Raw genomic sequence first — 12,769 nt, 5'->3', positions numbered from 1 at the left:
CCTTCCTGCTCCTCTGATGCTGCTTGGCCTGCTGTGCTCATCCAGCTCTACACCTTGTTATCTCTAATGGTTTTTTTGTTATTTTAATGAGATGTGGGTATCACTAGTTTGACCAGCATTTATTGCCCACCCCAACATGTTCTTGAGAAGGTGGTGGTGAACTAACTCTTGAACCATTACAGCCCATGTGTTTGCAAGTAGACCCACAATGCTGTTAGAGGCATAGAGCTTTTGAAGGAGATAAAAGGCCCTTCGGTCTATCACATCCATGTTAGTCATCAAACATCTATTGATTCTAACCTCATTTTCCATCACTTATCCCATAGCCTTATATGCAATGGCATTTCAAGTACTCGTCTATATAGATCTTAAATGAAAGGAGGTGGAGGTTAGACAAAGAGACAGAGAGAGAGATCCAGTATTTTGACCCAGAAGCAACGCACCACCCTAGGTGGTTAATGGTTAGGTGGGATTTTGGGTCTGACTAATTTGGAATCAATATTATGAATCATTGAAATAAACATGGTAAGAAACAAAAGTGCAGCTCTGCTGCCTCACATACCAGGAACCCGAGTTAAATTTCACCCTCGGGCGACTATCTGTGTGGAGTTTGCATGTTCTCCCCGTGTCCGCATGGGTTTCCACCGGGTGCTCCGGTTTCCCTCCACAGTCCAAAGAGGTGCAGGTTAGGTTGCAGACTTGTTCGCTGAGCCAGTGTTTGGTTGCAGATGTTTCATCACCCTGCCAGGTGACATCAGAGTGCTTCCGGTGAAGTGTTGGTGTTCTGTCCTGCTCGTTATTTATATGCCTCAATTTGCTGAAGTGGTTGGCATCACTTCCTGTTCAGTTTCTCAGTGATTTGTATACTGGGTCCAGTTCATTGTGTTTGTTGATGGAGTTCCGGTTGGAATGCCAGACCTCTAGGAATTCCCTGGCATGTCTCTGTTTGGCCTATATCAGGACATTATTCAAACGAGCCACAACACACTGCAGCAACCCGGAATTGTGCAAAGCAGCACAGGAGCACTTAAATGGAGTTTTTAAAAGGAATGGATACCCAAAAAGCACAATCCGCCATTACCTTCACGACAGACCACAACAAGAAGACACAACCCGGCCAGACACACTAGTCACCCTACTGTACATCAGAGATATATCAGAGATGACCACAAGACTATTTAGACCGCTAGGTGTCAGGGTAACCCACTAGTCAACATCCATGCTGCTACAGCTACTGACAAACATAAAGAATCCTGTACCCACAACCAATAAAACTAACGTAATATACAAAATAACATGCAAGGACTGTGAGAAACATTATGTAGGCTAAACTGGAAGCAAACTGACAATAAGGATACACGAACACCAACTAGCCACCAAGAGACCGACCAATTCTTACTGGTCTCAATACACACGACAAAGAAGGACATGAATTCGACTGGGACAATACATCCATAATAGCGCAAGTCGAACAGAGACATGCCAGGGAATTCCTGGAGGCCTGGCATTCCAACCGGAACTCCATTAACCCCATTAACAAACGCATTGAACTGGACCTGATATACAAACCACTGAAAAACAGAACTGGAAGCGATGCCAACCATCCCAGCAAACTGAGGCATACAAATAACAAGTGGGACAGAACACCAATGCTTCACCGGCGTCGCACTGACGATATTACCTAGCCGGGTGACGAAACATCTGCAATCAAACACACTGGTTCGGCGAGCAAGTCTACAACCTCATCCACAACCTGACCTGCAAATCTTCTCAAAAACTTTAAATGTGTAGGTTAGGCGGATTGGCCATGCTAAATTGCCCATAGTGTCCAGGGATGTGCAGGCTAGATGGATTAGCCATGGGAAACTTTAGCTGATGCTTTAGCTACCTCTGCTCCTGTGTCTTACGGCTTTATGACACAGTTGGCAGTGCCTCATTGCTTACCAAGATTGAGTTATTGAAGGGGTATTGGCAAGTACCATTGACTTAGAGATGTCAGCTGTTCACCAAATTTGTTGCATCCATTTTGGTTCACGCAATTCATGTATTAAATAGCCTGACTACTTTCCAGAGACTTATCAACTAAGTTGTTGGTAGTGCACCTAATTCTTGGTTTACCTATTGTGGTATGTTAATATTCAGTAAGGAAGATGAATTGGGCATAGAGAACCCAGCTGAATATGTTTCTAAGAAACTGGACAAAATAAGCACTCTATGGTGGAAAAGGAAGCTTTGAAATTGATCTTGGCTCTTCAACGTTTCAATGTTCATGTTAGCAGAGCATGCTTACTGTGTCAAAAGATGCTTCGGGTGAGGGGAGAGATTAAGAAGGAGAGGCCTTCATGGTAATCTTAACTGGGGCGGGATTTGAACCCATGCTGTTGGTATCATGCTGCGTTGCAGATGGCTTGTTTGCAAAGTAGAGTGACACCAACAGCATGGATTCAATTCTCACACTGGTTGAGATTACCTCCTTCTCAACCTCTCCCCTCCCCTCCCCTCACCTGTGGAATTAAACCACTACCAGTCACAGAGTCATAGAGTTATACAGCACGGAAACAGACCCTTCAGCTCGACTCATCCGCGCCGATCAGATATCCCAAACTGGCACATTTGCCAGCATTTGGTCCATATCCCTCCAAACCCTCCCTATTCATGCAGCCATCCAGATGCCTTTTAAATGTTGTATTGTCGTCTTTCTCTAATGAGTGAGTGGTGCAATGACGATCATCTAATATCCATCAGGTGTCAACTCACCATTGAATATATTTAAAGTTCAGTTAGAAAAGAAAAATGTAGAGCTATCATTAACGTGTTTGCAAGCATATCAATGGAACTTTTCAATTATCTGAATCATTTGCTTGCTTTTGTGATTTAATATACTTCTTTCCCCTATTAATTTTTGCAGGGAGGTGTCACAGATTGATCAGTTCTTACAAGAGACAGCAGCACGTGAAGCAAATGCAAAAGTTCGCCTGCAGCAATTTATAGAGGAACTTCTGGACAGAGCAGACAGGGCTGAAAAGCAGCTAATGGTGATCAGTAGTTGTGGTACGACACCTAACGGCAGTCTGGGAAGGTACAGCAACCCTGGGGCAAGAATTAGCAGAGAACAGGTACTAGTACGTTATCAGTAATTAGAAATGCTACCTGAGATTGAACTGAAAAGTGGAGACACGTAATGTTTTTTGATTATTCATTTGTGGATTATGTGCATTGTATATATACATTATAAATAGATTAAAGGGAAGAGGTTAACCAGGGAAAGAATAGGGCCCATTAGGGATCAAAGTAGCGACCTGTGTATAAAGCTACAGGATATTGGAAGAGTGTTAAATGAATACTTCTCTTCATCTTCACTCTGGAAATGGAGAAAATAGGTACAGAATTCAGGAAAGGGGATTGTGAGGAACTTGCACAGTTTGACATAGGAAATGGGGAGGTATTGAAGGCTCTGTTGGACATAAGAACAAATTCCCTGGCCTGGATTAATCATTTCACAGGCTGCTGTGGGAGGCAAGGCAGGGAATTGCAGGGGCTCTGACACAAATTTCTATTTCTGCTCTGGCCATGGGAGAAGAGCCAGAGGACTGGAGAATAGCTAATGTGATTCCATTTTTCAAGAAGGGCAGTAGAGATGAACTGGGAAATTAAAATCAGTTCAGTAGTAGGAAGACTATCAGAGAGTATTAATATCCACTTGGAAAGACATGGGATAGTCAGCATGGCTTTGTCATAGGGAGGTCATGCCTAACAAATTTGTTAGAATTTTTCAAAAATGTGATTAAGCATGTGGATGAGGGAAAATAGTTTATATGGATTTTAGCAAAGCTTTTGATAAGGTCCCACATGGGAGACTGATTGAGAAGGCTAAAACACGTGAGATTTAAGATGGATCACAAACTGGCTCAGTAAAAGGACACAAATTGTAGCAATTGTGGCTGTTGGAGTGACTGGAGGTCAATTGAAATGACTCCAAAGAGGCTGATATCCCGTCACCAAGTCACCCTTTATTTACACGTGGAGAGTCCTTGACACTGATCCAGCTCTCTCAGGGCCAACTCTCAGAGTGAACAAGATGTCTGACATTCCTGTTTTTATCTATCAGCCAGGTCTGCCTGATCGGACCAGATTAACAGCCCCAATCAGGGTACTCATATTCTGTGATGTCCACCTGGTTGATCCCATTGCAGTCACTCCATCCCTCCCACTCCGAGTCCGAGAACATAGGCTGGTTGTTTTTGTAGGTCCTCCTGGGGAGTTTTAGCACCGAGTCAGCTTTCTGCAACTCTGCCTCTGATACAGGTGGCATGTTTTGCCTAATAAGTCACCTCTTGGGCCCAGAGCGTCTTAGAAGAAATTCATTTTCTTCTTCAGGTGGCAAAGGCACTGAGGCAGCAACATCCACCATATCCATCTCAGATTTCAAGGTATCAACAACACTTGACGGAGAGGGAGAGCTGGCAGGTTCCGGAACAGTCGGAGGGCTGTTGAGGAGCCGGGCACGTTCTGCTCACACACCATTTGCAAATTTGCAGCTTTCATAAGGTTCATGTGCTAGTTCAGGACCATTGCACCTATCTGAACTTTATACGTCATTTGACCTGACCTCGTGTGGGCCATGCCTCTTACCCAGGCATGGCCATTCCAGTGGTTCTTACACCAAACTTTGTCCCTTGAAGTAAACTGTCACTTAGTGGAGTCTTGCGTCTGGCATTGGTGTTCCTGGTGCCATTCCACCACCACCACCACCACCATCACACCCTCCCCACCCCAAGGTTTGGGAAGACCAAATTTAGCCTGTGTGGAGTCTTTTCCCCATGAGCAACTCTGCTGGAGCTATCCCTGTAGTTACATGAAGGGTGGTCCTGTAATCAAATAGGAACTGGGACAGTTTGTTATCCAGTGAAGCTGTAGTCTGCTTCTTAAAACCTGCCTTCAAAGTTTGGCTTGCTGTTTCTGCCAGACCATTAGATAATGGATGGTATGGAGCTGTCGTTATATGTCGAATACCGTTTGACTTTAGGAAATGCTCAAATTTCCTGCTGGTAAACGATGGCTTGTTATCTGTGGTCAACACTTCCAGGCGTCAGTATTGCAAAAGATGTGTGCAGTTTTTCTATCGTTGTCCTCTTGTTAGATGAATGAACTCTATGCATGTCCAGCCATTTTGTGTGGGTATCTAAGAACGTTGAGTCCATGAAAGGACCTGCATAGTTGACATGTAACTGAGTCCAGGATTTAACTAGCCATTCCCATGAATGTGGGGAGCTGCTGGCGATAGTTATTGACCTTGTTGGCACCCTGGGCCCTGCTCCACCAATGCAGTTATATTTGCATCCAGTCCTGGCCAACAGACATAACTTCTCATCAACATTTTCATTTCGGAAATCCCTGGATGATCCTGCCGGAGTTCAGCCAGTATCTGGCAGTGACCTTTGCTCAGGACAATCACTCTTGCTCCCCATAATAATATGCCGTCGTCAGCTGTGATCTGGCCTCTTTGGGTCCAAAAAGGTTTCAGTTCTGGGTGTGACGGCCCTTTGGTTTCTCCCATCACCACCAGCTGTTTCAGTTTAGCCAGGACCGGGTCTTTCTGAATCCAAAGTCTCTTATTGTCAGCTGTGACTAGAATGTGTCTCCAGAAAACTGAAACCATTACAGACTCTTCCACTGGCGTACCACTGGTTGTGTATCTGCCAGTGGGAAGATCTCAATACATCCATATTTGCCACTTGGCCTCCCAAAGTTCCAGATTGTAAGTATAGGACCAAAGAAACTGCAGATGTTGGAATCCAAGATAGACAAACAGGAGGCTGGAAGAACACAGTAAGCCAGGCAGCCAGGACCTGAAGAAGGGTTATATCTGAAACGTTGACAACTCCTTTCCTCCAGATGCTGCCTGGCTTTCTGTGTTCTTCTAGCCTCCTGTTTGTCTACCTTGTAAGTGTAGGGCACTTAGTATTAGAGCCCACCGCTGAATTCATCCTGAAGCTATGGGCACCACTGCCTTGTCCTCTTTAAGTACACCTTTAAGTAGAAGTTTGTGGTCTGTTACTATTACAAATTTACATCTGGAAAAGCATTGGTGGAACTTTCTGACTGCCAAATCTTCCTTCTCTATCTGGATGTATTTATACTCTGCCCTAGCCCAAAGTCCTGGATGCGTACACTATTGGGTGTTCCTCTGTGTTGGGCCACCGATGAGCTAATAGTACCCCCATGGCAGATGGGGAGACATCGTGTGTCAATACCAGATCTCATTGGGATCATGGTGTGCTAACACCTTAGAGGATGATAGCTGTTCCTTTACTTCCCTGAAAGATATGGCTTGACTAAGCAACTATTTCAAAGGCTGACCCTTTTTTAACAGATGATGCAAAGGTACCGGGATGGAGGTCAGGTTATGTATGAACTTCCCGGAATAATTCACCAGCCCAAGGGAAACCTAAGTCCTGGTAAAGACGTGGGAGCCAGGGCACCTTTGATTGCCCTCAGTTTATCTTCCAACATGTGCAACCCAGTCTTGTCGACTCTGTAGCCCAAGTAGATCACTTGGGATGCCTCGAACACACATGTTTCCTTTCTAAGGCGTATGCCTACCTGGGAGAAATGTTTAAGGCCGATGTCTGAGTTGTCTAAGTGCTCCTTGTTGGTCTTCTCTGTTATTAGTACATAATGTAGATAAATGGGTAGACCTTGTAAAATGTTCTCCATTGTCCACTGGAAAATTGTACAGGCTGACGATATGCCAGATGGCTGTCTCGTGTATTTGTCCAAACCCTTACGGGTATTAATTGTAACATACTTCTGGGAATCCTCATCTAACTGCAATTGCAAGTATGTGTGGGTCAGGTCCAACTTCATGAAGCATAGGTCCCCTGCCAGCTTTGCGTATAAACCCTGTGTGCGAGGGTTTGGGTATTTATCCAGCTGCGAAAAGTGGTTTACTATTTGTTTAAAATCTCCACAAAGGGGAACTGACGCATCAGGCTTCACGATCGGAACGACTGGTGCGGCCCATTCTACAAACTGTACTGTTATGGTGATTCCTTCGCTTTCCAGCCTTCTGATTTCTGCCTGTACTTTTGCCCATAAGGCAAATAGCACTGAGCAGGCCTTGCAGAATCATGAAATTGCTTCCTGGTCAACATATAAGTTGACCTTGGTTCCTTTGATGGCTCTTAGACCTTCCTAAAAAGCTTCCAGGTATTTCATTAGGACTTCACTCAGGCAGCCATTTTCTAATCAAAAAATCTTGAGCCAATCTAGGTGAATCTTTCTCAACCAATTTTGCCCCATCAAGCTTGGGCCCCAGCCTTTTACTACAATCAGTGGTAAATGAATAAGCTCATGGAGACTGGAACCGAGGTTGTACCCTTTGTCAAGGTTCCGGGCATAGGTTCTCAGTCTAGCTTAGGTCTTGCGCAAACTTAAAGGTTGGAGTCCAGAGTGAATTTTGTTAAGAATTGCTTCTGCAATCACTGAAACAGTCACACTGGTATCAACCTCAGTTAGAACTGGGTGAGCATGTAGTCAGACGTTTATTTTGATTAATTCTGATTTGGATGTTGCTAAGCAACTTAACTGTTCCAAGCCAGATGTAGGTGGACTTTCTTGGGTGTAGGATACCGACCTATGAGTTCTCTTGCACAATTCAAGACTAGTGGGACTCTTGTTGTCTCAAGTCCACACACTGGCAGCAACTATAATGGCTTTCTAGCCCTGAAGAAAATTCCAACCAGTTAACCCAAGGCTTGGCTTTGTTTAGGGGTTTTGATGTGGGCTGACATAGAGTCTCTCTGTTCAGGATATGTCCTGTGTGAGGCTATGCAATTGCCTTCACTCAAGTAATGTTCCCCAAGTTCAGTTGGACTGGCAAGGGTGTCCACTTCCATTGGAATACCTTGCAACTTGTAATTTGCCAATGATACAGCCAATTGTCGTGCTGGTTTGAAGTCCAGTTGGGCTTAAGCTTGTAGGTGCTTTTGCATGGTTGCATCATTAATCCCACTTACCAAATGGTCTCTCAGTATTTCATTAAGGGTTAAACCAAAGTCACTTGCCTCTGCCAGTCATCTTAACCAAGTCAAAAATTCTGATAAGGATTCCTTTGATCCTCAAATTGTGGAGAAAATCCAGTCAGGTCTCAGAATTTGAGGAGGCTTGGGGTTGTAACATTCCTTAACTAAATTCATCAACTCTTGAAAGGTTTTAGTGTCTGTTGCCTCAGGGAAAGTTAGATTCCTAATAACCGAAAAAGCTACGGGTCCACAAGCTGTCAGGAGAATTACTCATTGCTTTTCATGCCCAACTCAAAGGTGACTGTTGCAAGCAAATTTCTTCAGGAGTATGGTTTTCTCTCGTTGCCGCTGAAATAATTCCACAGGGGCCGGTAACCCGTCACAAGTCACCCTTTATTTACACATGGAGAGTCCTTGACATTGATCCAGCTCCTTCAGAGCCAGTTCTCAAAGTGAACAGGATGTCTGACACTCCTGTTTTTACCTGTCAATAGGGTTTCCTGATTGGACCAGATTAACAGCCACAGTCAGGGAACTCATATTCTATGATGTCCACCTAGCTGACCTCGTTACTATCACTACACTGGTGTCTAGCAGTACTGGGACCCTTATTATTTGTTATATACATAAATGATAGAGATGAAAATGGGGGCACAATGATCAGCAAGTTTGCAGATAAGACCAAGATTGGTCGGGTGGTTAATAGTGAAGAAGATATTCATAGGTAAAGGATGTCTGAAAAGTGGGAGGCCTTCAAAAATGAAATAATGGGAGTCCAGAGACAGTATATTCCTGTTAGGGTGAAGGGTAAGGCTGGTAGGTGTAGGGAATGCTGTATAACTAGAGAAATTGAGGTTCTGGTCAAGAAAAAGGAGGAAGCATATGTCAAGTGTAGACAGCCGGGATCGAGTGAATCCCTAGAGAAATATAAGGGCAGTAGCCGTAACTCAAGAGGGAAATCAGGAGGGCAAAACGGGGACATGAGATAGGGTTAAGGAGAATCCAAAGGGTTTCTATAAATACAGTAAGGACAAAAGGGAGAAAATAAGGTCCCTTAAAGATCAGCAAGGCCACCTATGCGTGGAACTGCAAGAGATAGGTGAGATACTATATACTAAAAGTGTCCATTTTTACAGAGGAGGTGCTGGATGTCTTAAAACACATAAAGATGGATAAATCCCCGGGATTGGATCAAATGTATCCCAGAACTTTGTGAAAAGTTAGGGAAGTGATTGCTGGGCTGTTTGCTGAGATATTTGTATCATTGATAGGCACAGGTGAGGTGCCAGAAGACTGGACATTGGCTAATGAGGCGCCATTATTTAAGAAAGGTGATAAGGAAAAGCCAGGGAACTATGGACCGGTGAGCATGATATCAGTGGTGGACAGGTTGTTGGAGGAAAGGGATTTACATGTGGTTGGAAAGGCAAGGACTGATTAGGGATAGTCAGCTTGGCTTTGTGTGTGGGAAATCATGTCTCACTAGCTAGGTTGAGGTTTTTGAAGAAATGACAAAGAAGATTGATGAGGGTAGAGTGGTGGATGTTGTCTTTGTGGACTTCAGTAAGGTGTTCGACAAGGTTCTGTATCGTAGACAGGTTAGCAAGGTTAGATCACATGGTATCCAGGGAGAGCTCGGTATTTGGGTATAAAATTGGCTAGAAGGTTCGAGATTGAGGGTGATGGCAGAGGTTTGTTTTTCAGACTGGAGGCCTGTGTCCAGTGGTGTGCCACAAGGATTGGTTGCTGGATCCACTGCTTTTTGCCATTTAAATAAATGATTTGGATGTGAATAAAGGAGGAATGTTTAGTGAATTTGCAGAGGACACCAAAATTGGTGGTATAGTAGACAGTGAAGAACGTTATCTCGGAGTACAAAGTGACCTTGATCAGATGGGCTGATGGGCTGAGGTGTGCAGATGGAGTTTAATTTTGATGAATGTGAGGTGTTGCATTTTGGTAAGGGACATAAGGGACAGGACTTACACACTTAGTGGTAGGATTCTGGGGAGAGTTGCCAAACAAAGAGACATTTGAGTGCAGGTTCGTAGTTCCTTGAAGTTGGAGTCACAGGTAGACAGGGTGGTGGTTAAAAGGTTTAGATGGGCCGAATGGCCTAATTTCTGCGCCTGTGTCTTATGGTTTTTGATCCACTTGCCTTTATTGGTCAGTGCATTGAATATAGGAGTTGGGAGGTCATGTTGTGGCTGTACAGGACATTGGTTAGGCCACTTTTGGAATACTGCATTGAATTCTGGTCTCCCTGCTATAGGAAGGATGTTGTGAAACCTGAAAGGGTTCAGAAAAGATTTACAAGAATGTTGCTAGGGTTGGAGGATTTGAGCTCTAGGGAGAGGCTGAATAGCCAGGGCTATTTTCCCAGGTCAGCCAGAGGCTGAGGCGTGACACGAGAAGTTTATAAAATCATGACAGACATGGATAGGATGAATCATCAAGGTCTTTTCCCCAGGATAGGGGAGTCCAAACCGAGAGGGCTTAGGTTCAGGGTGAGAGGGGAAAATTTTAAAAGGGACCAAAGGGGCAACTTTTTCACATAGAGGGCGCTGAGTATGTGGAATGAGCTGCCAGAGAACGTGGTGGAGGCTAGTACAATCACAAGATTTAAAAGGCATCTGGATGGGTACATGGATAGGAAGAGTTTTGAGGGATATTGGCCAAATGCTGGCTAGTGGAACTAGATTAATTTAGGGTATCTGGTCGGCGTGGACGAGTTGGACCGAAGGGTCTGTTTCCAAGCTGTACAACTCCATGACTCTGGTTCCATTGAGGCTGATATTCCTTCACCAAGTCTTCATTTACTTACACAGTTACAGTCTTTGACTTTAGTACTGCCTCCTTCGTAGTCAGGTACCAGTGTCAGTAGCTCTGACACTCATCCATTTTAGATGTCAGCGAGGGCTCTCTGATTGGACTAGGTGAACAGGTCCAATCAGGGAACTTGTTGTCTATGATGTCCAGCTGGCTGACCCCATTACAATCCAGGTTTTCTCTATTCACACCCATAAGCTGTTCTTGGGAGCCAATCACTGTTTGTTGCCAGCCAAGTCTCCTTTTGCAAACATCCACAGGAGTTGCAGTCTCTGAGCTGCTCTCATAGAGGGGAGGCAATGGCTGAGTGGTAATATCGCTGAACTGTTAATCCAGAGACCCAGATAACATTCTGGGGACCTGGGTTCAAATCTTGCCATGGTAGATGGTGGAATTTAAATTCATTAAATATCTGGAATTAAGAATCTAATGATGACCATGAATCCATTGTCAATGATAGAGGTGTACAAAATGATTAGAGGTATAAATAGAGTGGACAGCCAGAGACTTTTTCCGAGGATGGAGGTAGCTATTACGAGGGGGCATAGTTTTAAAGTGAATGGAGGTAGATATAGGGGAGATGTCAGAGGTAGGTTCTTTACTCAGAGAGTGGTAGGGGCGTGGAATGCATTGCCAGAGAGAGTCGTGAAGTCGGCCTCATTAGGGGCATTTAAGGGGCTATTAGATAGTCATATGGATAATAGTATAAGGTAGGGGTGGAGGTTAGATAGACCTCCTCCTTTGTAACAATGGACACTTTTAGTATGTAGTATCTCACCTATGTCCTGCGGTTCCACGCATACGTGGCCTTGCTAATCTTTAAGGGACCTTATTCTCTCCCTTTTGTCCTTAATGTATTTATAGACCTGCGGTCACATCGCAGATTAGGATTGCTGAGGGAGAAAGGGAATGGATGACCAAAAGGCAGAGAAAAAGCAGGAAGGCAGAGCAGGTGTCCCCTGCGGTCATCTCCCTCCAAAACAGGTATACCGTTTTGGATACTGTTGGGGGAGATGGCTCACCAGGGGAAGGCAGCAGTAGCCAGGTTCATGGCACCATGGCTGGCTCTGCTGTACAGAAGGGCGGGAAAAAGAGTGGAAGGGCGATCGTCATAGGGGATTCGATTGTAAGGGGAGTAGGTAGGCGGTTCTGTGGTCAAAAACGAGACTCCCGAATGGTATGTTGCCTCCCAGGTGATTGGTCAGGGATGTCTCAGATCGACTGCAGGACATTCTGAAGGGGGAGGGTGAACAGCCAGCTGTCGTGGTGCACATAGGCACCAATGATATAGGTAATAAACGGGATGACGTCCTACAAGCAAAATTTAGGGAGTTAGGAGCCAAGTTAAAAAGTAGGACCTCAGAGGTAGTAATCTGAGGATTGCTACCAGTGCCACGCGCTAGTCAGAGTAGAAATGAAAGAATAGGCAGGATAAATGAGTGGCTTGAGAGATGGTGCAGGAAGGAGGGGTTCAGATTTTTGGGACATTGGGATTGGTTCTGGGGGAGGTGGTACTATTACAAATCGGACGGTCTATACCTGGGCAGGACTGGAAACAATGTCCTGGGGGTGCATTTGCTAATGCGGTTGGGGATGGTTTAAACTAATGTGGCAGGGGGATGGGAACCAAATGAGGAGGTTAGTGGACAGTAAGGAGGTAGTAACTAAAGCCTGTAAGGAACTAGACAATGAAGTCAGTGTGACGAAGGGGAAGAGTAGGCAGAGAGCATATGATGAACGCAAAGGGACAGGTGGTCTGAGGTGCATTTGTTTTAATGCAAGAAGTGTAGTAGGTAAGGCAGATGAACTTAGGGCTTGGATTAGTACCTGGGAGGATGATGTTATTGCTATTACTGAGACTTGGTTAAGGGAAGGGCAAGATTGGCAACTAAATATCCCAGGATATAGATGCTTCA

General features: G+C 44.7%; 1 protein-coding gene across 1 annotated transcript in view; it reads right to left on the bottom strand.

Annotated features, from left to right (window-relative positions):
* LOC109923298 (F-box only protein 41-like) overlaps positions 1–12,769 on the bottom strand; it is a 100,755-nt gene that overhangs the window by 84,698 nt on the left and 3,288 nt on the right. The window lies entirely within an intron of this gene.

The sequence above is a fragment of the Rhincodon typus genome, chromosome 1 (genome assembly GCF_021869965.1).
Source record: "Rhincodon typus isolate 14 chromosome 1, sRhiTyp1.1, whole genome shotgun sequence".
Taxonomy (NCBI): domain Eukaryota; kingdom Metazoa; phylum Chordata; class Chondrichthyes; order Orectolobiformes; family Rhincodontidae; genus Rhincodon; species Rhincodon typus.
The sequence above is the reverse complement of the archived record's forward strand: the minus strand, read 5'-3'. Positions and strand labels throughout refer to the sequence as shown.